The sequence below is a fragment of the Artibeus jamaicensis genome, unplaced genomic scaffold (genome assembly GCF_021234435.1).
Source record: "Artibeus jamaicensis isolate MK-2021 breed Jamaican fruit bat unplaced genomic scaffold, CSHL_Jam_final scaffold_660, whole genome shotgun sequence".
Taxonomy (NCBI): domain Eukaryota; kingdom Metazoa; phylum Chordata; class Mammalia; order Chiroptera; family Phyllostomidae; genus Artibeus; species Artibeus jamaicensis.
The window spans coordinates 6,389,170-6,416,881 of NW_026522052.1; the positions used below are offsets into that span (position 1 = coordinate 6,389,170).

The 27,712-nt window shown below is 39.4% G+C and overlaps 1 protein-coding gene across 4 annotated transcripts in view; it reads left to right on the forward strand.

Annotated features, from left to right (window-relative positions):
* Positions 1-598: 598 nt before the first annotated feature.
* The window catches only part of ZBTB44 (zinc finger and BTB domain containing 44), a 64,463-nt gene continuing 37,349 nt past the window's right edge, over positions 599-27,712 (forward strand). For 3 of the 4 annotated variants that reach the window (XM_037145156.2, XM_037145157.2, XM_037145158.2), the window contains exon 1: positions 1,071-1,157. The gene's annotated coding sequence lies outside the window, so the exon portion shown is untranslated. Of the gene's footprint in view, positions 1,158-27,712 lie in introns of all 4 variants that reach the window. The other variant, XM_037145159.2, reaches the window with a different exon arrangement.

Sequence of the window (27,712 nt, forward strand, 5' to 3'; positions counted from 1 at the left end):
TTCATACCTTTATTTCGAAAGTGATTTCGAATTAGAGTACCCGGCCAGGGCCAGGTCGGCTGTCTGCAAAGTGGAACCCTCACCTCTGTGGGCGGCCACCTCTTGGCAGGCCAGTTTCCAAGTGTTAAGTATGGGTGGTTTACTAGCTCACCGAAATGGTCTAGGGTGTTCCGGTTTCAGCCCCGCTACAGAAGCCACTCAAGAAAACAGTTTCTTTCGTTTTTAGTTCAAAGGGGAAAAATTGCAAGCGTGAGCCATGCCCAGAAATGCTTCTCTCGTGCAAGCAGAAAGCGGGCTGAGGGAAAAACTAGAAGACGAACTGGGCAGAGCTTGCAGCATATAATGTAAATCTGCGCGTGGGCACGTACTCAAAGGTGCACACACAGTGTCGAAACCCAAATTTTAAGCAGAGCGACTCGCCCACAGTTCAAGTCTGGTCGACCACGAACCGTTTCTCCTGCGCTTGCGTCAAAATTGTGGGTTCCCGCCCACCCCTGCTCACCCCGCCCCCGAGCTCGCCCCGCCCCTGATCCCGCCACGCCCCCTTTCCCTCCCCTTTCCAGCCCTGCTGCCTGCGTAGAGCATTGTGGGACACAAACAAAGTGCCCCCAAACAGGCTGGAGTGGAGCGGCAACGGCGGTGGCGCCGTCCCGCACGCGCGCCGCGGCGGCTCCCTCCCAACCTCCCCTCCCCTCCCCCTCACTCCCCTTCCCCTTCCCCCCAGCCAGGAAAACGCGAGCCGTCGCCACGCTCCCTAAAGCCTAAACCGCCGCCTGCCCGCCTGCCTGCCTGCCTGCCTTCCTTCGGCCAACCGCCCCCAACGGCCGTCCCCTCGCTCCTCCCCTCAGGCTTCTCTGAGCGCAGCGGGCGCTTTCCTCAGGCTGCCTCACACTCTCCCGCCCTGCGGGCACGTTGCTGCTGTGTGCCGCCATGCCCCAGCCGCGGGCCGTTCCCGGGCCTAGGCGCGGCGGCCCGAGATAGGGTCCCTCCAGCCTCCCGGGGGAGGAGAGAGGCCGCGAGCTGCGCGCTCCGCCCCCTCCCCCTGGGCTGTCGCTGCTGCTGCTGCTGCTGCTGCCGCCGCCACCTAGCTGCCTCAGCCTGGCGGGGAGGAGGAGGAGGAGCAGCGCCAGGCCTCCGGTCCGCGCCACCGCCCGCAGGTAATGGGGAGGGGAGGGCGCCGAGGGGGGCCGCGGCCATCGGCAGCCGGCCACCAGCGTCCTGGGGTGCTCCTGCCCAGAGGCGGGCACGGCGCGCCCCCCATCGGGGCGCCGGAGGAAAGGAAAGCCGGGTCTGGTCACCCCATCCGCCTCGGGAGACACCCCACTGAGTCCCCTCAGTGGCATTTAATCCTTCGGGGAGGCGGTTGGCCGAGGGCCCGCAGCCTAGAAGAAATTAGCCTGTCTTCCGGGGCGCCGCGCGTCTGCACGCCCGTCTGCCCACACCTTCGGCGGAGGAGGCTAAGGTGTTCCCCCCTCTCACCTGGGCGGGTCGGGGCGCCAGACCTGGCCGCCAGCTGCCTCGGGTCCCCTGCCGCCCGGCCTTTGGGACTGTGAGGGACGGGGTGGCACTTCCTAAAACGGGAGCAGACACGATCACCTCTTTCTCGGCTCTACCTGAGGATCACTCCTCCTCTGGCCGTTCTCTGCCGGCCTAACCAGAAGAAGGGGTTACCTGAGTGAGATAAATAAGTACGTTAGAACTGATGGGAGGAAATCACGTGCTTTGAGTTATATGAATCTTAATCAGAATTTAGAATAAAGCCCAATAATGCGTACTGCATTGGAACTTACAAAAAGGAAGGCAAACACTTTTTTTCACTATGTAGGTAATTGAGTGGCCCGGTTGCGCTCAGGGAAAAAAAAATCCTCTAACTTCCAGTTACTCTGTTAGTGTTTTATTCAGATATAGGCAAATACCAGAAGCACACTTCACAGTTGGATGGCAAATAGTTTGGATAGATAAAGATTGTTTTGCTTTTCTTATGGTTGTCTAGGGCTTCAGTTGGAACGATTGGATTTAAAAATATATTATGTAAATCCTCATTTCCTCCCTTAATTCACGTGACTGCCAATGGGTATTTAATTTTACCAAATGTAGTTTCTTATCATGGAATGTGAAAATAATGAAAGGAATGTTTTCCTGTAGTGTTGTACTTTAGGATGATTGCACTGTTAATTATGAAAACCAGATTTACGTATTTTATGCAAGGCTGCTAGGCATTTGCATATGTGATCTTATTTAACTCTCAGAATAACCTACCGATCTAAATTATAACTTGAGTTTTGTAGATGAGACACAAACTGAAGTGAAACTAAGGTGATACTAAGTAACGTACCTTAGGCCACACAACTAGTTAAGTAATAGAGGTGAGATTTGTGCTCACATATAATTCTATTGTATGAGTACAGGTACACTTTATTTTCAACTTTATTATGAAAAATTTCAGTCCTTTGGGAGTTGAGAAAACAATACAACGAATATCCCACTACCTAGATTCAGTGATTGATAGTTTGCCATCTTGATCCCCCCCTTCTCCCTTTCTCTGTGTGTGTGTACTGTTTGAATGCAGGTTGCAAACATCATGACATGCAGATATTTCAGCATGTATTTACTAAAAATAAGTACATTCTCCTACCAGTTCCAGTGATCAACATATGTAAATTTCCCTTAGTATTCCAGACTCTCTTTGGGAACCCCCCCCCCATCTCCCAATTGTATTCAGTCAAGATTCATGCACTGCGTTTGATGATTGTACCTTTTTTAAAAGAATAATACCCATCTCCTTTTTTCTGACAATTGACCAAATTGTCTTACAGAATGTTCCCACATTCTGAATTTGTCTGTTTCCTCATAGTATCCCTTAATTTATGACTCTGTCCCCCTGGATTTCCTGTTGCTGGAAGTTAGGTCTAAAGAAAAGCTCGATTCACTTAAAGTTAAACTTTCTTTGGCAACAGTATTTAATAGATGAGGTTATGTACTTGTATTTCATCATAGAGGAGGTGCATAATACCAGCTTGCCACACTATCAATTTCGCTGAATGTGACCACTTGCTTAAAGTGGTGTCTACAGAGATACAGTGTTACAAAGGTATGGTTTGCTTGTTTGTGATTTGTATGTGATGTCGTAGAGCTTTAACACCAAGCAAATACACTGTTTCTGACTGACTTTTTTGCTTGGTGATTTTAGTACCATTAACGACTCTATCCCAGTTATTTGCCTGGAGGTTTTCTGTAAGAAACGGTTTGTTTCTTCATTAGCCTGGTAAACTAAAGTTCCTCCTAGAAATACAAAGCAAATGTTTAGTTTCTTCTCTTTCATCATCAAGTTTCAGAGTAAAGAGCTGGGGAAACAGTCACCCCCAATGGTAGCAAGTGAGATTTTTTTCCCCTCTTTTCTATGAGATACCACTATAGGCTCATGATTTAATTAATTAATTTATTTTTATAACCGTTACAGTCATTTTTCTTTTTGGTGATCAAATTGTGCCAAGTGTGGACAGTAGGACTCCTTTCAAGCTAGCTCCTGAGTCTTTTTCACACTCGTCCTTGCCATTACCCTTAGAGTGCTCTTGGCACAAAGTATCCCAGGCTTGCCTTGTTCATTTCTTTGTTCTAGATCTGGAATGGGCTGTTTATCTAAGGAGTTTTGGTTCTTTTTAGTGAGAAATGGTGTATAAAAGCCCAGATCTGGGTGTTTGGCATGTTCATTGCTGCTGCAGTGCCATTGCTTTTAGATCCTTTCAGGGGAAAGACTAAAATTGATGTTTTACGCGCTTGGATAATCATAAATTCATAGTGACGTATCCAATTCAAATTTAACATTGCAGACTTTCCTTAACTTCTGTGATTCTACAGTTGTCTCTTTTTGTCTTAGATGAAAATGTTGGTGCTTAATAAAATCAACACACTTGCTTTATTTTACTATGTATATATAAAATCATTTCAAAATTACCATAACCAATATTATTATTACAATAAACTTACAAGTTTCAGATTTTTTTTTTTTTGCATTTTTGTCCTTCAAATTACTACAAGACTGATTATGTATAATCAGATTATTTACTGTGTTCAGAATTCACTTGAAAATACTTTTCTCTGGTTATGCTACCAATTTGATACAGTTCATTGGGGTTACATTTTTTATTTTAAGGTTTTATTTTTTAATTTTATTTTTTAATATGTAAAATACACACATGGTCCAAAAGTCAACAGTTCAAAAATGTTGTCAAAGTACGCCTAAAGAAGTCTCACGCAAATTAGTTTGTAGAATGAAGTATTATTTACCTTTGCCATACTTTTTAAAAGTTAACATATTCTCATATATCTTAACTGCAGAAAGATTAGCATTGGACAAAATATGTTCCTTACTTGAAGCATTATAAGAGCACTACTATAAAATTCACAGTTAGATTCTGATTCCGCTGGCAAAGAAAAAGCACTGAGACTAATCTGTAGAGGTAAGGAGAGTAGTGAGGTGAAGTTTTTCTTGAAAATCATGTTTTTAAAGAGATATGTAGTTGGTAGAAGTTTTATGAATCTGTGTTGTTTATACCACACAAAACTGACATACATATGCCATCTGCAGATATAAAAGGCACTTGGACATGTGATCAGTGAAGATAGCACAATTTGTTTGGATTGGGTAGAATTTGACAGAAATTACATTTATGTCTTCAAATGAGAGTTTAAGAGGGAGCAGTGGTTGTCTAAAAGTAGACAGCACAATTAGGCAGTTTGTTGGCTGCCTATGACCAGGTGCTGAAAAGCAAAAGGTGTCTGTTTTAATGTATACACCACCACTGCTTTTGGTCAGAGAAAGGACATCTATTTCCTTTAGGGAGTCCAGTGGGAAAATGGAGAGGGCTTATGCTTCAGACCCATTCACCCTCATTGTCTTTAGACTTAGTAAAAATACACTACTTAAGAGTATTAGAACACATAGATGATGAAAAAAAGGCCACAAACAGGAGCGTAGGTGCGTATAACTACAGAGCAGCCGGACTCTCTGTGGTCAGTTGAATGGGCTAAATACGTTGATGATGATTACTAACTTTTGTTGCACTCTTTCAAAAAGCCAGCACTATGTTAAACATTTTATACATCATCTCGTTTAAGTCTCACATTAACCTATGTGAGATTGGTATTGTGCTCATATCTTACTTAGCAAGTAAGAGCATGTTCAGTATCCAGGTTTCAAACTCAAGGCTGTTGGTCTTCAGAGTTAGCTCTTAACTACTTTCCTACAGCTGACAACTGAACATAACACATCATAGAAGTGAGTATATTTTCATTCACCATGAGTTAAACTACATGACTCATTTTTGTCCTATAGCCACACTGAGATCACCTGCCAAGAACCCCACATGCTTGTCCTGTCAGACCTTGCTTCAGAAACTGCATTTATGTAACATTTTCATGGGCATTTAAAACAGAAGAACATCAAAAATCAAGATGGACTGATGGATGGATAAATATATGATAAAGCAAGTATAGTTGAACGTAATTGGTAGAATCTAGGTTTGGCTATTTAGGCATTAACCTGTAAAATTCTTTAAATTTGCTGTGTCTAAAATTTTTTATAATAAAATGTTAGAGTGATTGAAATATGTTTTTATTATAAAACATTATTGACAGTTGTATAAAAACTGGTAACATGCTATATCCTTTATGTTTACAGTGGTCTTTTAAACTTTTAGTAACCCTTCCTGGCCTGGTAAAGGATAAAAACGTTCTATCACTGAAAATGATCAAGCACCAGAGACTGTTGTAAAGGGGTTTCCTTTATTAGTTAGGGGGTTCCTAATTAATTATGTTCCTTCCAGTTATAATCTTAAGCTATTTTAATGAACATTACACATATTGTGCATGTATGGGGGACACACACACCCTGTCCTCTGCTGGGATTTTGTATTGATCCCAGCAGAGGGGATCAATTTTCTGTGTGTGAGCGTTGAGGGCTGGTTTTGCTTTAAATACTACCGCATCCATGACTGAGACAGACAGTTTTTCATATACCTCAGAATGAGCACTTGAAATTTATCTCCTGTTAAGCCAAAAGCTACACTAGTTTTTCTTTCTTTCTTTTTTTTTTATTAAACTTATTGGGGTGATACTGGTTTTCTTTGTTCTTCATATTAGAAATACTCCCCATTTTAGGCAGTGAACTGGAAATCTGTAGATTCTCACAGGATATAAAATAATGATTATATGTGTGCCTTTAAAAATACAAAGATTATATTAGATTTATATTACATTCCTGCTTAAAGGGCACATTGAGTATTACATTAATTTCTTCACTAACGTTATTATTAGTGCCAAGGGTGACCTGAGCCAGCACATTTTTACATAACTGATCCTGGAATAAATCACTGACTTGTATCATTGTCATATTTCACAGTGATGATTCTCTCTTTTAAGAGTGAAAACCAGTGGATGAAACTTATTTCATTCCTTTTGGAGAACATCTTTTCTCCACATTAAATGCACTTCTATTTTAATAATTTTCTTTATAGCTTTAAAAAATACCTTAAAATTACAAATGATGATACCCAATTAGTTTGCAACTTTAATATTCTATATTGCTATCCTTCTACAGGTATTAAATTGTATATTTATGTTGGCATGGTTTGTTATTCATTTGGTTTTGATGGTTTTTGATGTATTCAGCGTTACTACAAACATCTCAGGATAGCATACAACCAATATCATGAATCTCTGGAATGAGAATTTTGTGGAACTGCTACCTTCCGGCTTTTGAAGCTACTTTAGATTATTCCTTTTTAATCATTTTCTCTTTAACTCAGTTATTAACCTCCTAAGTATTTGGTCCTAGCCTACTCTTACTAAGTAAGCATATATAATACTACCTGCTATTAAATATTTTATTTGCGCTCTTTAATAAAATTAGAAAATATTTTGGTCCAAAGAAAGAAAATGAAAGGGTCTTCAAAGGCTCAGGAATACTTGCTTTGCTTGATTTCATTTTTCTCTTTTACTGGTGTTTACTGGTTGTGTATGTGCTTTCATCCACTTCTACCTTTTTCTCATTTCTGCAGGACGACTCTCTGGGTTTTACTTTTTCCTTCACTCTCTGCTTCTCTTCCTTTCTGCTTTGGATTTTCCAACACTGCTCATTTCCCGTGTGTGTGTGTGTGTGTGTGTGTGTGTGTGTGTGTGTGGCTTTCCATTACTGTATGAGGACAGTTTCTTTTATCTTTGGTACCTTTTGTGTGCAATATAAAACTGTACAAGCCATACTTTTATGAGAATTATCTCTCTTCACAGGAATCATTGCCTCTCTCTGGCTTTTTGGCCCACCCAGTACCATTTTTCCACCCTATTTTCTTGAACTAGGTTTGCTTAGCTTTACTTTGAGAGGTAGTATAGCTGAGTACACCATTTGAGTTCAGATCTTGACTCATACTTACTAATTGTGCAGCCTTGGGTTAGTTCCTTCTCCGCACTCCATTTACCTTATTGCTAAAACAAAGATACCAAGTAACACCTATTTCAGAAGGTTGTATGAAAATTAAATTATTTAGAATGTAAAAAAGTACTTTTGAAAAAATGCCTGGTACATAATTGTATTTATTTGATTGCTATTTTTTAAGAGAGAGAAACATGTTTGTTGTCCTACTTATTTATACATCCACTGGTTGATTCCTGTATGTGCTCTGATTGGGGATCAAACCTACAACCTTGGCATATCAAGTTGACACACTAACCAATTGAGCTACTTGGCCAGGTCTGTTATTAACTAACAGTTATTATAATTTTTAGAACTGATTCAAAGCCAATGATTTTTATGACAGTTTATTGAGATAGAACTAAAAAATGATAAATTATTGCCACTACCAATCTGTAGTCTTCAATTTCAGTTGGTTCTTCAGTGTTTCCTAGCCATTCTTTTTATGTTCTCCACACATTACTCATGTTTCGTTTTCTTCAAAATTCTCCTGTGTCTCCTCCTTTTTCAACGATCTACCTCTACCTATAACTTCAAAGAGAAAAGCCAAAACTGTCAGACAAGAACTCGTGTCACTTCTTACCACCCATCTATAAACCTCAGTGTAACTGCATCCGTCCTTTCCTCTTTTTCCTGTTACTGGGTCTCCTGTTAAGGCTAGTTCTTTCACTTGTGTATTGAATCTAGTCCTTTCTACCTACCCAGAGAAGTTATGTTACCTGTTATTACCTGTTCTTGTATTTTAACTTTTCTTCCTTCTCTGAATCTTTTTCCAGCAACAATCAAAACATTCTCTGTGTATTTATTTTACCACAATTGAAAAAAATGTAGGGATGGGAAAATCATCTAGTAGCCCCCTGTTTTATAAAAATACCAGTATTCTCTGTCAAGCTCTTATTTCCCTCCAGCTAACCCTTTGCTCTATCTTTAGAACCAAACTTCTTAAGACTAAATCGTCTATACTCAAAATTTTCACTTCCTCATTTCTATATATCCTTTACCTTTGTCTATTGCAATCTAACATGTAACTCTGATACCCTTTCCTTATGTGCTATTACAAAGTCATCAGTGACTCCTGTGGCTAAATTAAATAGGCTTTGGTCTATATTTTATATGACCTTTCAGTAGCATTTGACCCTGTCAGCCACTCCTCCTTGAAATGTTTTACACCTTTGGTTTTAGAACAGTCCACCGTCCTGGTCATTCTGTGTCTCTCTTTCCCAGGTTTCCTTCTGCTAATCCCCAGCCCCATTTTTACCCCTTCTTTGTTTCCTTGATTAGTTTAGCTAACGGTTTATCAAGTTTGCTTATTTCTTGAGAGAAACAAGTTTTTTGTTCTATTTATTTTGGTTTTCTCTGCTGGTTTTTTTCTAGTTTAAGAGTAGGCCACTGATTTTTTTGTTGTTGTTCCAATAAAACTTTATTTGTAAAAACAGGAGGTGGAATGGACCATTGATTTTTTTTTTTAATCCTCACCTGAGGATATGCTTATTGATCAAGAATGAGAAAGAAACATCAGTTGGTTGCCTCCTTTATACATCCTAACCAGAGATTGAACCACAACCTTTTTAGTAGATGGGGCAGTGCTCCAACCAACTGATCCACCCAGCTGGAACACTTATTTTCTAATTGTAGTGAAATACACGTTAAAATTTTACCACCTGAACCATTTTTAAGTTATGGTTCAGCGGCATAAAGTACATTGACTTTGTTAGGCAACTATCACTGCCATCCATCTCCAGAATTTTTTTCATGTTGCAAAACTGTACTGTGCCCATTAAACAGTAATCATGACCATCCCCTCCCCAAGTCTGTGGCAGCCACCCTTCCACTTTCTGTCCCTTTGAATTTGATTCCCCTAGAAATGTCATATAACTGGAATCAGACAATATTTGTTTTTGTGACTAGCTTGTTTTACTCATCATAATGTTTTAGAATCATTGATATCAAAGTATATATCAGAATTTACTTTATAAAGCTAAGTAATCTTCCACGGTATGGTATGTACTACATTTTGTTTATCCATTTATCTGTCAGTGGCTATTGTGAGTAATGTTCCTATGAACATTTGTGTACAAATTGATGCTCACGTGCATACTTTCAGTCCTTTGGTACATATACCTATAAGTAGAATTGCTGGGTTGGAGCAGTTCTATTTTTTAATTTTGTAGGGAACCAGCACACTGTTCTCTAGTTTCCTACAGTTACATTCCCATTAACAGTGCACAAGGTTTTATTTCTCCACATCCTTGCTAACATTTGTTTTCTCTCTCTCTCTCTCTTTATGGTAGCCATCCTAATCAGTGAGAGGGGGTAGGGTGTGTGGTGGTAGATGATTGATTTTTAAACCTTCTTTCCATTTATTCACAGAAATATAAATTTTACTCTTAAGCATTGCTTTAGCTACATTCCACAGATTTTGATAATGTTGTATTTGTAGTACAACTCAGTTAAAAATACTTTTTAATGTCTTAATTCCTTCATCAACCTGTGGATAATTTCAAAGTGTATTTTGTTTCTAATATTGGGAGTTTCCTTGATTACTCATTAATTTCTAATTCTTTTATTTAGGGAAAAATGTACTCTGTATACATTCATTCCTTTAAAATTTATTAAGATTTGTTTTAGGTACCAGCATATGGTCTGTCTGGTGAACATACCATGTTGCACTTGAAAGGAATGTATATTCTGCATTATAAATATCAGTTAGATCAAGGTGGTTGGTGGTATTGTTCAGATCTTTTAAGTCATTGCTAATTTTCTTTTGTCCAGGTGTATCGATTATACTGATTTATTTTCCCTATGCCCAGTTCTGTAAATTACTGAGAGGAGTATTAAAATTTCCAACTTACTTTTCTAGATTGTCCGTTTCCTTAATGCTGTCAGTGTTTGCCTCTTGTATTTCGAAGCTTTGTTGTTAGGCACAGGCACATTTTTTGTTTTGTTTTCTGCACATTTCTGGTACTGTTTTTTGGCTTGAAGTCTACTTTATCTGATATTAAAAATAGTAGCACTAGCCTTCTTTTACTTATTGTTTGCATGGTGTATCTTCTAAAAATACCTATCTTTTTATTTAAAGTGAGTTTCTTATAAAGATCATATAGTTGTTTTTTTAATCCCCGTCTCTGCCTTTTAGTTGAAATGTTTAGTTCATTAAAATTTAAAGTATTAAAGTTTACATTAGTTTGAAAAGCAGACAGGTGTTAGTTTGCTGGGGCTGCTATGACAAAGCACCACAAACTGGGTGGATGAAAGAGAAGTTGCCTGTGTCACAGTTGTGGAGGACATCAAGGTGTTGGCAGGGTCGGTCCCTTGCAAGGGAAGGAGCCATGAGGAAGAACGGTCTGTTGCAGGTTTCTTTGCTTCTCGGAGCACCTGGGCTTGTGGCGGCAGAGCTCCAGTCTTCATGTGGCATTCTCCCTGTGCGCAGGTCTGTCTCTGAATTTTCTCTTTATGTAAGGATAGCCGGAATTATCTCAGTTTAACTTGATTACCTGAGTGAAGTAGCCTCTCCAAATAAGTAACATTTTCAGGTACTGAGGATTCAGGCTTCAGCCTATCTTTTTGGGAGAACACAGTTCAGTCCCTACCAAGACACATTTCAGTTTGACAGCAGTGCAAAGGCGTGTTGTGTAAAGCCCCTGTGTACTTGTGTACATATTTATAACATACACATTGGAACTCATCAGTACTAGGTGTGAACACTTAATTCTTTAGGGGACAAAAGACTTCTTTAAATGCCATTTGACTAAAACTGACTTGAATTTGACTTGCTCATGTTAAGGATCCAAAAGAGTGAATAAGCCCTTCAAGTTTTCTTTCTATTAATAATGATTTCATGTTAATAGCTGATATCCCTTAAGTACTGTGACTGAATTCTTCCAAAATGGTGGGATCATGATGGAGTGGGAGAAGGGACTATAATTTGAAATTTTTAGTCAGACCTCTGTTCAAATCTACATTTTATTATTTATAGGACAGTGGCAAGTTAATTTAACCCTGTGTTTCTTCATTTATAACTGCATTTTTTAAATCTTTTCCAGAGTGACATAAAGACACTTGGGAGTTAATAATTTCCAATAACTTAATAATAACTTATCTTCCCTTGATATAGAAGTTAACCATCAGCATGACTATAGCGACCAGCAGTGAGGGGAAAGTGTAATAATTTAATGTAATTAGTCTAGTTGAGTTATTAACTCCAGGTAAATCTGTCTTTCTCAAAGGTCTAAACTAGAAAGAACTTCTTTACATAGTAAACTGGTTGAAATGTTTATTTGATTAGAAAATAGCTGGTTATAAGACTAAATTATCTTTTTAATAAGTCAGATACAGTAACCCATTTGTAATTCTTTCTGAAAACTTAATAAACACTTAAGGAAGACGCACGGGATATAAATCATCATCAAGTAAATATTGCGTACACTTTTATCAGTGTTCAGAGTAAGTTAAAGCATGTTCTCAAATATGAGTACTCATGTGAAACCATTCTAAAAAGTTTGTTTTCTTTCACAAAGAAATATATAGATATTTGTTCTTGCTTAGATTGACAACAGAGTGACATGTTTTCTTAGAATAAAGTGTAAAATATTTGGTACTTTAGTATATGATTGCTATGTCCAGAATTTCCAGTGGTATGTTGAATAAAATGGTGAAAGTGGACATCCCTGTCTTGTTCCTCATCTTAAGGGAAACCATTTTAGTGTTTCCCCACTGCATAGATGTTGGCTGTGGGTTTGTCATACATGGTTTTTATCATAAGTGGGTGCTGTATTTTGTCATGCTTTTCTGCATCCATTGATATGATCATATAATTTTTTAATCTTTTGTTTGTGTGATATGTCATGTTAGAAAATATAGTTTAAAAAAATATGTTGTGTTATGTTGGGAACCACTCTGCCTGGTTTCAGGAATTGTAACTGCCTCCCATGGCTAAGGATGAGTGAACAACATACCGAATGCAAGTCACAAAGGAGACAAGCTTGTCTCTGGTAGCAAACGCTGCCTCTGCTTACTCCCCTGCCCCCAATGCATGGTCGGATGGTCGATAATGGGTACAACGCCTCAGAGGAAGGGCAACCTAAGCCAGACGCGATCACTTGGGAGGCCATCATGGAAGGACTGGGCGGGGGCTGCAACAAAGAGGGAGTGTTAGACCCTTGCCCCCCCCCCCCCCCCGGCTATTCTGACATAGTTGGAGTCCCTTTGTCCTCTTCCTGGCTCTAATCCACTTAAGCCTGAAAACCTGTGATGGGGGAGGCAGTGCAGCCTCTTGCCATCTAGACTGGGATCTGGAATGGGGTGATCTGGGCATAAGAAAGAATTCCTAAAAGTCCTGTGAAGCCTGCTTTGCTAAGAGCACTTTCATTCATATAATAAGGGTCCAAGCAGGAAATGAGTATGTCTCCCAAAGTTTCTGCAACCCCCTTTCCTGACAGACACTGACTCAGCCTAAACCTTTAGATTTCTTTGAAATGTTATCTACTGTTTGATCCTTGCCGCCTGTATTCCTGTGTATTACAACCCAATAAAAGCCATTGAGGAAGGGGCTCTCAGCCTTTCTCCTCTGAGAGATTGGCCACCTCTCCTCCCCAAGCAGATCCTGTCTTGGTAGTGTTACTTTCATCTGTGGGGGGTGGGGCAAAGTCGCCCCCACAGTGTTAACATGTAATGGACTTGTTTTTTAATAAATCAATTTTTACATTTCTAAATTTTAATTCATAATATGGTAACTTAGTAGATGTAGTTGACATAAATAACAACAGCTGTTTGGGAATCTTAATAAGTTTTAAGAATATAGAGGTCCTGAGACTAAAGAGTTTGAAATCTTGCCATCTAGTGTTGATGCTACTCTAACCTCATACTAAAGTTTGTCTCTTTCACCATTTTTCCATGTCACTTGCTGATTATCACAGTTGTGTAGGTGTGACATATTCATATGTTGCAGGATTTGTTGCGGGTATTTTGAAATACCCACAACAAAGCTGCATGGGTTCTTACCATTTCTGTGCTTATTGATTATAAATCAGTAAATGTGCTGGGTTTAATAATATGCATAATCATCTCAAAACTAAGCACAGAGAGAGCAAACTAATGAAAACTCAGGAGTAACGACTAAATGACCCTGCAAGACCATTATTATCTGAGAGGACTTCCGCCAAGATGGAGGTGTAGGTGGAAGCACTGTGCCTTCTTGCACAACCAAGTTTAAAAACAATAAAGTTTTAGCAACAAAAACACAGCCAAACCACAAAAAATTGAACTACATGGAAGTCTGACAACAACGAACCCTTCAGCCAAACTGGTAAGAGGGGCAGAGCCAGCAGCAGAGTGGGATCGGGCAGGAAAGAGCCACTGGACCGACCCAGGTGCGCGACCCAGGTGCACTCTCAGCGTTGGGCAGATCCCAGGTGTGGAGAAGCAGGCAGACCCACTGAGGGTGCAAGGCGGTGGACCCACTAGGGCTGATCGTGGTCACACATTCGAGCGCAGATAAACCGGTGAAGGAGTGAGCAGTGAGACAGACCGCGCAGGACCCAATGGCAGGAAGCTGCAGAGGGAACCGCTGTTGTTCCTCTCTGTCCCTGCCCCCACATACAGCGTCACAAACCAGCAACCTGGGTGGCCCCGCCCTGGTGAACAAACTAAGGCTCCACTCCTCACATGTAACAGGCACGAACAGATCAAAATGTGGCTCAGGAACAACTCAGAGCCCCAGAGCCGATAAATCTAAGCAATGAAGAAATAGCCAAACTTTTAGATGCACAGTTCAAAACACTGGTGATCAGGATCCTCACAGACCTGGTTGATTTTAGTCACAAATTAGAGGAACATATGAAGGCTAAACTAATTGAAATAAATGGCAATGCACAGGAAACCAATAGTGATGGAAAGAAAACTGGGACTCAAATCAAAGGAGTGGACCAGAAAGAGGATAAAAATGACCAAACAGAAAAGGATGAAGAAACAAGAATTAAAAAAAATGAGGAGAGGCTTAGGAATCTTCAGGACATCTTTAAACATTCCAACATCCGAATTATAGGGGTACCAGAAGGGGAGAGGAACAGCCACCAGTGGAAAACTTATTTGAACAAATAATAAAAGAGAACTTCCCCGTTCTGGCAAAGGAAATAGACTTCCAGGAAATCTAGGAAGCTCAGACAATCCCAAAGAAGTTGGACCCAAGAAGGAACACACCAAGGCACATCATCATTACATTACCCAAGATTAAAATGAAGGAGAGAATCCTAGAAGCAGCAAGAGATAAGGGGACAGTCACCTACAAAGGAGTTCTCATCAGACTGTCAGCAGATTTCTCAAAAGAGACCTTACAGGCAAGAAGGGGCTGGAAAGAGGTATTCCAAGTCATGAAATCCAAAGACCTACATCCAAGATTGATCTGTCCAGCAAAGCTTTCATTTAGAATGGAAAAGCAGATAAAAGTGCTTCTCAGATAAGATCAAATTCAAGGAGTTCATCATCACCAAGCCCTTATTATATGAAATGTTAAAGGGACTTATCTAAGAAAAAGAAGATAAAAAAGATGAACAGTGAAAGGACAGCAAACTCACAGTTATTAAGAACCACACCCAAAACAAAAGCAAATTAAGAGGACAGCTAGATCAGGAGCAGAACCCTAGAAATGAAGATCACATGAAGGGTTAGCAACAGGGGAGTGGGAGGAGGAGAAGGGGGGAGAAGGTACAGAAAATAAGTAGCATAGATGGTAGGTAGAAAATAGATAGGGGGGAGGACAAGAATAGTATGGGAAATATAGAATCTAAAGAACTTGTGACACGTGGTCATAAACTAAAGGAGGGGAATGGTGGAGGGGGTGTGCAGGGTGGAGGGGAATAAAGGGGGAAGTAGAACAACTGTAATGGCATAATCAATAAAATATATTAAAACAAAAGACCATTATTATTTCTTGGAAGTGGATGTAATTAACCCTCTTGCTCTAGAGAATAACTGATTTATCAGTAAATATAAGTAAGGCAGTATCTAATTTTGCCTGTGAAGAAAGAGCCTGTGAGGGAAGATTTCCAGATTTTGAAAGGAGATGGGAAGTGCTGAATCAAAAATGAGTACCAGGTTTTAAGCTCTGGGTAACTGGGCAATTGAAAGCCATTAACAGAATTAGAAATTTTATGGTGGGGTATCAGTTGGTAAAGAAAGAATCTGAGTTTATTTTCAGATGGTGAATTTGAAAGATAGCAAACACATTCAGATGGAGTTGTCTAGCTCTCTAGCTAATCATCAGAGGCACAGAATTAAAGTTTGGGGAGGGTGATAGAGTTAGAGATTCGAGATGAATTCAGCGAGAGGTGATAGGAGTTAGAGATCTATCAATAAGCTTATTCCATCCATTACTCAGTACTGTGTCCTATTCTTGTATGAATACTATATGTTAGGCACTGGACACTTTTTATGTACAGACAGGCCCTGACTTACATGACTGACTTAAATTTTTTTTTTATTTATGATAGTGTAAATGTGATTCACATTCAGTAGAAACTATACTTTGAATTTTGATCTTTTCCTCGCTTAGCAGTATGCATATTCTACTCTCTTGTGGTGTAGGGTTGTTTGCGGCAAATACTATAACTGAAACTCAACTTTTAAAATTCTGGCCCAATAGCTATTTCTTTTTTTAAAACATCATTTTGTTATAGAATTTCCCTGACTTTCTATCAATTTGACAATTTACTGTAACAAGACATAACTTTTCCCATCCCGGTATGTTTATTTTTACTTATATAAAAGCAGTTTATGCCCTGGCTAGTGTAGCTCAGTGAATTGAGCACGGGCCTGCAAACCAAAGGGTTGCAGGTTTGATTCCCAGTCAGGGCACATGCCTGGGTTTCAGGCCACGTCCCCAGTGCGGGGGCGTGTGAGAGGCAACCACACACTGGTGTTTCTCTTCCTCTCTTTCTCTCTTCCCCCCTCTCTCTACACATAAATAAATAAAATCTTTTAAAAAATAAAAATAAAACCAGTTTCTCACTTTCCAGATAGTTGATTATGAGTCTGGATAGATTGAATATGAGTTCTAGAAGTAATAAGATAAATTTTATTTTAATAAGAGCAATTTTTCTATATGGAAACAGAATTACTTCTACACTATTATCAAATCAATGGAAAGAGTGCTTGTTGTAATTTAGTACTGGCTCCAGATCCTGTTTTAACTGATTTTTGTGCAAAGCAGTGGACTCCTAAGAATCAAGTAATCTGGGTTTCACTCACATTTTCCATTAAGTTACTGACTTGGTTAACCTTTCTAAGCTTTTTAGCACTGTATCTAGCACCTAGTAAATATTTGTTGAACAAACTTCTCTTAAACTATAAAATAATCTCCTAATACCTCTTCTAGCTTCAAAATTCAAATTCCTCATTCTGTTTCTGGGTAGGGGGGGTTCTCAGTTGGGGGGAGTGGAGGGGAGGGAGGAAGGGAATGCCCCTTTATGATCTTTTTGTCCATCTTTATTTCTTTCACCTCTAAGATAGTGTTCAGGCCATGAATAGTAATGTCTACAGTATAAGAGAATGAAAACTATCTGTCTCAGAGTCATACCTCGCAGTCTGACGTATGGTTCCTCTGGAGACACTTAGTGTAGTAAACGAAGGAGCAGTTAGTGGAATTCAACACCTGAGTGTGTTAAGGAAGGAGAAGAAGAAAGCCCTGCCATATCACTGGATCCAGGGTAACTGTAGACATCCCCAAAGATTCACCTCTCTGCAGAACAACATGAAAGACTTAACATTGTGGGGACTGGGATTGCAGAAGACTTTGTCTAAAGTAGTCCAGCTGGTCACTGAGAAATAAGCTGGCGTATATCAGTAGCAAATACCAGGAAGTGGGGCATGCTTGACAGTAACTGGAGGTGCTCCACTGTAATATCAGTATGTCCAGTTTCCCACAAAAGATGATGAAGCACGCAGAGAAGCAAGAAAGTATGGCCCGTACACCAGGAAAAAGGCAGGCAACACAAAAATTGCCTCTGTGAGGCAGACCAGATGACAGGTTAAAAAAAAAAATTTAAAGTAGCCATTATAAGTATGTTCACAGAACGAAAGGAAAGTGTGATCAGCAAGGGAAGGTGTATGACAATTTTATATAACAGAGATAATAACAATAATAAATAGAAATTGTGAAAAAGAACCAAATGGAAATTCTATAGTTGAAAAGTACAATAACATATTATAAAAATCCACTAGAAGGACGTGACAGTACATTGGACCTGGCAGAGGAAAGATTTAGCAGACTTGATCATAGTTCATTAGAGATTAAGCAAACCAAAGAACAGAGGGAAAGGATCAACATGAACATGAATAGAGTCTTTCAAAAAATGTGGAATACTATCCAGAACACCAATATATGCATAATGGGAGTACTAGAAAAAGAAGAGGTAGGAGCAGAAAAAAATATTAGAGGAAATAATATCAGGAACCATGCAAAATTTTTTGAAGAAATAATAACCCATGCACCCAGGAAGCTCTGTGAACTCCAAGTAAGAAAATTGCAAAGAAATCTACAGGCATATGTATCATAGTAAAAAGTTGAAAGTTAAAGACAAGGAAAAATACCCCTTTTTAAAAAGACTTTATTTATTTATTTTTAGAGAAAGAGGAAGGGAAGAAAAAAGAGAGGGAGAGAAACATCATAGTGTGGCTGCCTTTCCCGTGCCCTGCACCAGGGACCCGGCCTGCAATCCAGGCATATGCCCTGACCGGGTATTGAACTAGCGATCCTTAGCTTCGCAGTCTGGCACTCAATCCACTGAGCCCCACCAGCTAGGACAGGGAGAAATATCTTGAAAGCACCAAGAGAAAAATAACTCATCACTTGCAATGGACCCTCCCCTCCTGCCACCATAAGATTAACAGCAGAATTCCTATTAGAAATAGGGGAGGCCAAAAAGCAGTAGTATAACATTCAAAGTGCTCAAAGAAAAAAAAAACTGTCTCCCAAAACTCCAATTCACAAAAATACATGCACCTCTGTATTCATAGTAGCATTATTTACAATAGCCAAGATCTGGAAACAGCCCAAGTGCCCACCAGTGGATGAGTGATTGAAAAAGCTGTGGTACACTTACACAGTGGAGTGCTATGTGACAGTAAAAAGGGAAGGAAGTCTTACCTTTTGCTACAGTGTAGATGGATCTGGCGATTATTATGCTAAGTGAAATAAGCCAGTCAGGGAAAGACAAATACAATATGATCTCCCTTATGTGGAATTTAATGAATGAAGAAAACAAAAACAGGCATAAATACATGGAACAGACTGGCAGTTGTTGGGGATAGGGAGGCACTGGAAGAAAGAAGGCAAAAGGATTAGCAAAAGAACATATATGCATGACCCATGCATGGACAGGAACAATAGTGTGCTGATGGCTTGAGGTGGGGTGGGGGCTGGGTGGAGGTGGGCAAAAGGGGAAGAAGTAGGGATGGCTGTGATAGCATAACCAGTAAAAAATAAAGAAAAAACTGTCAGCCCAGAATCCTATACTACCTTTCTAAAATGAAAGCAAAATACTTTCACCAATAAACAAAAAAATTTATTTCTTGCTAACAGACCCACCTTAAAAGAAATACTAAAAGAAGCTTTCACAATGGTAATTCAGATTCACACATGCACAAAAGAACACTGGTGTAAGAAAATACATAATTATACAAAAGAGTAGAAATAAAATTTTTATTCTCCTTGTAACTTTTTGAAAAGCAAGTTATGCCCTGGCTGGCATGGTTCAGTCGGTTGGTGTTATCCCTCAAAGGGAAGGTCACCAGTTTGATCCCTCTCATACACCAAAGTGTGTATGAGAGGCAGCCCATCAGTGTTTCTCTTCCTTCCTTTCTGCCTCCTTTTCCCAGTCTTAAAAAAAGAAAAGTGCATTGTAAAATGCATGTTGTAACGTTGGGCATGTTCCATAAAGACACGTGATGTGTGATATATTGGCCAGTAAAACCACAAATATGGTAGGTGGTGATCATAATAACGCATTAGTGTGCTTGTAACATTAATATATATAATGTGTATAATACTAAAATGGTGGAGGGATAGAGCTATATAGGAGTAATGTTTCTATATATCACTAATGTTAAGCTAGTAAAAAATCAGAAGCTAATTCTTTTTTTTAAACTTTTTTTTATTGATTATGCCATTACATTTGTTCTATTTCCCCCCTCCACCCTGCACACCCCTCCCCCCACCATTCCCCCCCTTTAGTTCAAGAACATCTGTCTCAAGTTCTTTAGATTCTGTATTTCCCCTACTATTCTTACCCTCCCACCTATTTTCTATCTACTCTCTGTGCTACTTATTTTCTGTACCTTCTCCCCGCTTCTCCTTCTCCCACTCCCCTGTTGCTATTCCTCCACGTGATCTTCATTTCCATGGTTCACTCCTGATCTAGCTGTCCTCTTAATTTGCTTTTGTTTTAGGTGTGGTTGTTGATAACTGTGAGTTTGCTGTCCTTTCACTGTTCATCTTTTTTATCTTCTTTTTCTTAGGTAAATCCCTTTAACATTTCATATAATAAGGGCTTGGTGATGATGAACTCCTTGAATTTGACCTTATCTGAGAAGCACTTTATCTGTCCTTCCATTCTAAATGAAAACTTTGCTGGATAGAGCAATCTTGGTTGTAGGTATTTGGATTTCATGACTTGGAATACCTCTTTCCAGCCCCTTCTTGCCTGTAAGGTCTCTCTTGAGAAATCAGCTGACAGTCTGATGGGAACTCCTTTGTAGGTGACTGTCCCCTTATCTCTTGCTGCTTCTAGGATTCTCTCCTTCATTTTAATCTTGGCTAATGTAATGATGATGTGCCTTGGCGTGTTCCTTCTTGGGTCCAACTTCTTTGGGATTGTCTGAGCTTCCTAGATTTCCTGGAAGTCTATTTTTCCTTTGCCAGAATGGGGAAGTTCTCTTTTATTATTTGTTCAAATAAGGTTTCCACTTGTGACTGTTCCTCTTCCGTTTCTGGTACCCCTATAATTCGGATGTTGAAGCGTTTAAAGATGTCCTGGAGGTTCTAAGCCTCTCCTCATTTTTTTGAATTCTTGTTTCTTCATTCTTTTCTGTTTGGTCATTTTTTCCTTCCTTCTGGTCTACTTCTTTGATCTGAGTCCCAGTCTCCTTTCCATTACTATTGGTTTCCTGTGCATTGCCATTCATTTCAATTAGTTTAGCTTTCATATGTTCCTCTAATTTGTGACTAAAATCAACCAGGTCTGTGAGGATCCTGATCACCAGTGTTTTGAACTGTGCATCTGAAAGTTTGGCTATTTCTTCATTGCTTAGATTTATCGGCTCTGGGGCTCTGAGTTCTTGAGCCATTTTTGGACTGTTCTCGCCCGTTATGTATGAGGAGCGGAGCCTTAGTTGTTCACCAGGGCGGGGCCACCCAGGTTGCTGGTTTGTGACGCTGTATGTGGGGGTGGGGTCGGAGAGGGAGCAGTGGCGGTCCTCTCCGCTTGCCGTGTCCGTCCGAGTCCGTCCCACTGCTCGCCCCAGCCTGTTTATCCGAGCGGAAATGTGTGAGTGGGCTGCCCTGTGCTGTGGGGTCTCAATTCTCACCTCTTCACTGGTTTATCTGCACGCAAATGTGCAACTGACCGCATACAGTCAGCCACGCCTCTTCCCTGTGTCCGCCTGTAGCTAGCCCGCACCTGGGATCCGCGCCTTCGGCTGCTTGCACACCACCCTGGTCGGGGATCTTTTTGGCCAACCTGCTCCACTGCTGGCTTCGCCCCTCTTACCGGTTTAGCTGAGCATTTCGTTGTTTTCGGACTCCGTATTGTCGATTTTCTGTGTGGTTTGGTTGTGTTTATTGTTAAAACTTTGTTGTTTTTAGATTTGGTTGTGCGCGGACACAAGGTGTTTCCACCTATGCCTTCATCTTGGCGGAAGTCCCCAAGAATTTTAAACAGTGAAAAAATTATCTTCAAAAATTGAAGTGATACATTAGAAAATATTTACTGAATGGATTCAATATGGCAGAATAGGAAGATTCTGAACTCACCTCTTCCATTGGACATACCAAATACGGAGCTACATCTGGATCAGCTCCCTCTGTAAAACTAGCTCCTCCACAAGAAGGGATAAAAGGACCATGTGAAGACTTATAGGAGGGGCAAAGATGTGACCTCACAAAAACTCAGCCCCATCATGGTGACTCACAATTGGGTGGGATCTCAGAAACAGAGAGCTTCTCCGTAGGGAGCGAGAGGTTTGTGTCCCACATCAGGTACTCTAATTCTTGGAGCCTGCACCAGAAAGATGTGTCCTCAAAATGTCTGGCTTTGGAAACCAACAGGGCTTACATCAAGGACATACCCACAAGGCTGTGGGGACTGGAAGGTCTGCTATTAAGGGGCTAATGTGCAAATCCCTTACCCTGGGACCCAGCACAAAAGCAGTGGTTTGAAAAGTGTCTAGAACCTGGGTAAAGGAGATTCATTAGCTACTCTTAGAGCATTCCCTGGAGGCAGTGGGGTCTGTTGGGTCTTTGTCTAGGATTGAAGGTGCTAGTGGGCACCATTTCTGTGCTCGTTCCACCTTGCTAACTGGTGGGTTCCATTTTTTTAACTCCTCCCTTGCTTGGGCCTGCAGGCTTGCCCCAGCTCTGGGCTCTCCATTGAGCCTGTTGAAGTCATTGGGTGCACACAGTTAACACAGGGGAGGCCCCTTAAGCACCTGTCTTTGGTGGCTAGTGGAGTCTCATTGCAGGGCCTCGTAATACTGAACCAATCAGAGAGTCAGTTCTCGGCAAGCTACTACACCAGGGTATGGACAGAGCATAGACTAAAACACAGTCCCAGTCTACCTGTGAAAAAAACCTGTTTACTTGTTCTAGAGCTTCAGCCTGCGGGGCTGGCTTCAGGTCCACCACACATCTGGTGGTTACGGAGGACCTCTCAGGGAGAGTACACTGGAGGGCGCTGTCTGTGCTCTCTGGTGTCCATGCAGCAGCTCACCAGAACTTCCCCAAAAGGAGCTGATACACTTGTCTAGAGCCACAATTTCTGCAGTTATCCTAGGACACTTTCAAATATGCTGGTCTGGAGACCGTCAGGGATTAGGACTGTAGTCTCAGGACTGTATAAACGTGCACACTTAAAAGCTGCTGCCTGAGAATTTGATTTCCACTGAGCCTGAAACTAATTGCTAACTAAGATCCCTCCTTTTGGAACACTGACCGCGTTTGACACAACATTGACAATTGGGACCTATCAAGAACAAACCAGCCCTGGCCAATGTGGCTCAGTTGGTTCAAGTGTCATCCCATAAACCAGAAGATCACCAGTTCCATGCCCATTAGAGCACATGCCTAGGTTATGGCTTCGGTCCATGGTCAGGGCATGTATGAGAGACATCTGGTTGATGTTCCTTCTCACATTGATGTTACTGTCTCTTTCCTTCTCTTTCCTCTCTCTAAAATCAATAAGCATGTCCTTGGGACAAGCATAAAAATGTTAAAAACAAGAAGAACAAAAAATCAGGCTGCTTAGACAATCAGAAAGGTCCCAGAAATACTCTAGAGTTAGGGCAAGGTTAAACACGTCCACTCCTTAAAGACTGGGGGAGGTAGCTATCTCTCCCAATACACAGCTACAGATACAGGTAGACAAGCATGATGAGGAAACAAAGGAATGTGTTCCAAACAAAACAAACAAGATGAAGTCCTAAGGTAGGGTGGGGGCAGGGAACCTTCATGAAATAGAAAGAAGTTATTGACCTAGTAGAGTTCAAAGTATTGGTCATAAAGATGGTCGCTGAACTTGGGGAAAATGAATGAACAAAGTGAGAATTTCAACAAAAAAGATAAAATAAATTTTATCTTATCTGGCAATAATAAATTGCCAGATAGAAGTCTCAGAGTTGAAGAATGTAACAACTGGAAATGGACTGTGTCCAAGATGAAGCAGAGCAGATCAGTGACCTGGAATAGGGGGCAATGGAACTCACCCAAACAAAGCAGCAAAAAGAAAAAAAAATGTTAAAAAGCTAAAATAGCTTAAGGGACCCATGCAACATTAAACAAAGCAATATTTTCATAACAGAAAGGGGCAGAACATTTATTTGAAGAAGTAATGGCTGAAAATTTCCCTAACCTACAGAAGCAAGCATACATCTAGGTTTAGGAAGCACAGAGATTTCCAAATAAGGTGAACCCAAGGAAATCCACATCAAGACAGATTATAATTAAAATGTCAAAAGTTTAAAAATCTTAAAAGGCTTCTCTTAAAATATTAAGAGGAAAACAACTTACTACAATCAAAGGAATCCCCATAAGACAATAAGCTGATTTTTCATCAGAAACTGCCGGCTGGCAGGGAGGAGCATGATTCATCAAAGTGCTGAAAGGAAAAGCTTACAACCAGTAGTCTACCCAGCAAGGTTATCCTTCAGAATTGAAGGAGAGGTAGAGTTTTCCAGATAAGCAAGAGCTAAAGGAGGTCATCACCACTAAACTGGCCTTACAGGAAATGTTAAAAGTACTACTTTGAGCTAAAAAGAAAAAATAAAAATTAATAAGAAAATAAAAAGTTCAATTATAAAGCAAATAAATAGTAAAGGTAATGCATTTGCTGCCTATAAAACTATTGTGAAAGTTAAAAGAGGTACAGTCACGTAGTACTTAATGACAGGAGTAAGTTCTGAGAAATGGGTCATTAGGCAGTTTCATCATTGTGCAGATTAGAATGTACTTTTACAAAACTAGTGGTATATAGCCTGCTGCTATAATTGTATGAGCTATACTTCTATATGACTGGCACTAGGTGTGTTTACACCAGCAGCACTGTAGACATGTGGGTAATGCGGTGCGCCATGACGTTAGGGTGGCTACGGTGTTACTAGGCAATAGGAATGTTTTCATCTCCATTATAATGTTATGGAATTATCATAAATGGGGTCTATTATTGACAGAAATGTCATTATGTGGCATGTGACTATAAAAATTTAACTACAGTAATTTGTTAAGATATACACAAAATTAAAAGATGTAAAATATGACATGTAAAACATTGGTGGGAGTAGTTTTTAGAATGCATTTAAAATTAAATTGCTTCAACTTAAATATATATATATATATAGGCTCTGATATGTAGTTGCCTCATGGTAAATATAAAGTAAGAAGATTGTCAGTGTAGCACTGAATAGTCATCAAATCACAGAAGATAGTAAAATAAGAAAGGAACAGAGGAACTACAAAAACAGCCAGACAAATAAGTAACATAGTTTCAGTTAGTACATGCTTGTCAATAATTACTTAAAATGCAAATGCAGAAGACTTTGAGTAACTGAATAGATCTTTTAAAAAATCACACACAAGACCGATCTAGATGTTGGCTATAAGAGATTCACATCAGATCTAAGAATACACACAGGCTAAAGTGAAGAGATGGAAAAAGATAATCCATCCAAATGGAAATGAAAAGATAGTAGGTATAGCCATACTTATATTAACAAAATAGACTTTAAAGCAAAGACTGTAATAAAGACAAAGAAGGAATTATATAATGATAAAGGAGTCACTCCCACAAGATATAACATTTGTAAATATTTATGCTCCCAACATAGGTGCACCTAGATATACAAAGCAAATATTAACAGACCCCAAGAGAGAAACACACTACAGTACAAAGATAGTAGAGGACTTGAATATACAACTTACAATAATGGATAGATCATCTAGAAAGAAAATCAGTAAGGACGCTTTGGCCTTAAGTTACATATTAGACCATATTGACTTAGATATATATATAGAACATTCTATTAAAACACATGGAACATTCTCTAGGATAGACCACATGTTAGGTAACAAAACAAGTTCTAATAAATTTAAGAAGATTGAAATTATATCAAGCATTTTTTCTGACCTCAATAATATGAAACTAGAAATCAGTTACAAGAAGAAAACTAAAAATCACAAATATGTGGAAATTAACCAAAATATTTCTGAACAACCAATGAATCAGCCAAGAAATCAAAGGGGAAATAAAAAAGAATAGCTTGAGACAAATGAAAATGGAGGCATACCATTCCAAGATCTGTAGGATGCAGCAAAAGCCGTTTTAAGAGGAAAGTTTTTAGCAGTCCAGGCCTACCTCAAGAAACATGAAAAGTATCAAATAAACAATCTAGTTTTATGCCTAAAGGAGTGAACTATTCAAAAGAAGGACAAGCGAAGCCCAAAGTTAGTAGAAGGAAGGAAATACTAAAGATCAGAGCAAAAATAAACATACGAGATTAGAAAAACAATAGGGAAAAAAACAGTGAAATTAGGACTGTTTCTTTGAAAAGATAAACAAAATTGACAAACCTTTAGCTAGAATTACCAAGAAAATGGCTCAAATAAAATTAGATATGAAGTTTCAACTGATATTACAGAAGTACAAAGAATTATGAGCACTTATATGCCAACAAAAGGAACAATCTAGAAGAAATGGATAGATTCCTAGAAACATACCATCTTTTAAGACTGAATCATGACAAGATAGAAAATTTGAATAGTAACCATAATAGTAAGTAGATTGAATCAATAATCAAAACACTTCCAACAAACCAAAGTCCAGGACCCAGGTGCATTCACTGGTGAAATTCTACCAGAATTCAAAGAAGATTTCATGTGCCTATCCTAAAACTCTTTCAAAAAAATTGAAGAGGAGGAATGCTTCCTAACTCAACAAGTTTGCTATTACCCTGATACCAAACAGGGATACCACAAAAAAGAGAGAGAGAGAGAAGGAGGGAGAGAGGGAGGGAAGGGGGAAGAGAGAGAGAATTACAGGTCAATATCCCTGATGGACATTGATGCAAAAATCCTCAAGAAGATGTTAGCAAGCTGAATTCAATAGTAGTAAAAGGATCATGCACATGATCAAAGGGGATTTATTCCTGGAAAGAAAGAATGGTTCAACATCCACAAATCAGTATGGCACATCACATAGAAAAGTCATATGATCATCCAGTAGATGCAGAAAAGGTATTTGACACAAAGTTCAGCTTTCACTTATGATAGTCTAAAGAAAGTGGCTATAAAGGGAATCTACCTCAACATAATAAAGGCCACATATGAAAAACCCACAGGTAACATCATACCCAATGTTAAAAAGCTGAAAGATTTTCCTATAAAATCAAGAATAAAAAAAGAATCCCCACTACTTTTATTCAACACAGTATTGGGAAGTCCTACTTATAGCAGATAGGCAAAAAATGAAAAAGAAATAAAAAGCATCCAAATTGGAAAGGAAGTGGTACAACTGTCACTGTTTGCAATTGATGTGTGATACTATATATAGAAACCCTAAAAATTCTACCAGCAAACTCTTAAAACTAATTAATGACTTTAGTCATGTTGCAGGATACAGATGTCAGTATACAGAAATCAGTTGTGTTTCTGTATGAGCTATCAGAGAAATTAAGAAATTCCATTTACAATCCATTACATGGGATAAAATGTCTAGGAATAAATTTAACCAAGGAGGTGAAAGACATGTACACAGAAAACTAGAACATAGTGAGGTAAGAAATTGAAGACACAAATAAATGGAAAGATATTCCAGAGTCATTGATTGTGATAATACTATTAACATGTCCATACTACCCAAAGCATTCTACAGATTCAGTTAAATCTATGAAAACTCCAGTGGCATTTTTCACAGAACTAGAATAAATAATCCTAAAATTTGTGTAGAAATACAAAAGATCAAATAGCCAAAGCAAGCTTGAAAGAGAACAAAGTTGGAGGTACCATGTTCCCTGATTTTACACTACACCACAAAGCCATAGTATCCAAACAGTATGGTACTTGCACTAAAACAGATGCATAGATCAATGGAACAGAGAACAGAAATACACTTAATGCATAAGTGGTAAATTACAACAAAGGTATACAGTGGGTAAAGGACAATCTTTTGATAAATGGTGCTGGGAAAACTGGACAGATATATGCAAAAGAATTAACCTAGACCACTATCTTATACTGTACACAAAAATTAACTGAAAATTGATGAAGGACTTGACTGTAAGACCTAAAGCTGTAAAATTCCTAAAAAGAAGACATACATAGGCAGTAAAGCTCATTGACATTGGTCTAGGTGTTGAATTTGGAGATATGGCTCCAAAAGCAAAGGCAACAAAGAAAAATTAACTAATGGGAGTACAGTCTTCTGCACAGCAAAGTAAGCTATCAAAAAAAAAAAAAGGCAACCCGAGTGTTGGAAAATCTCCTATCCA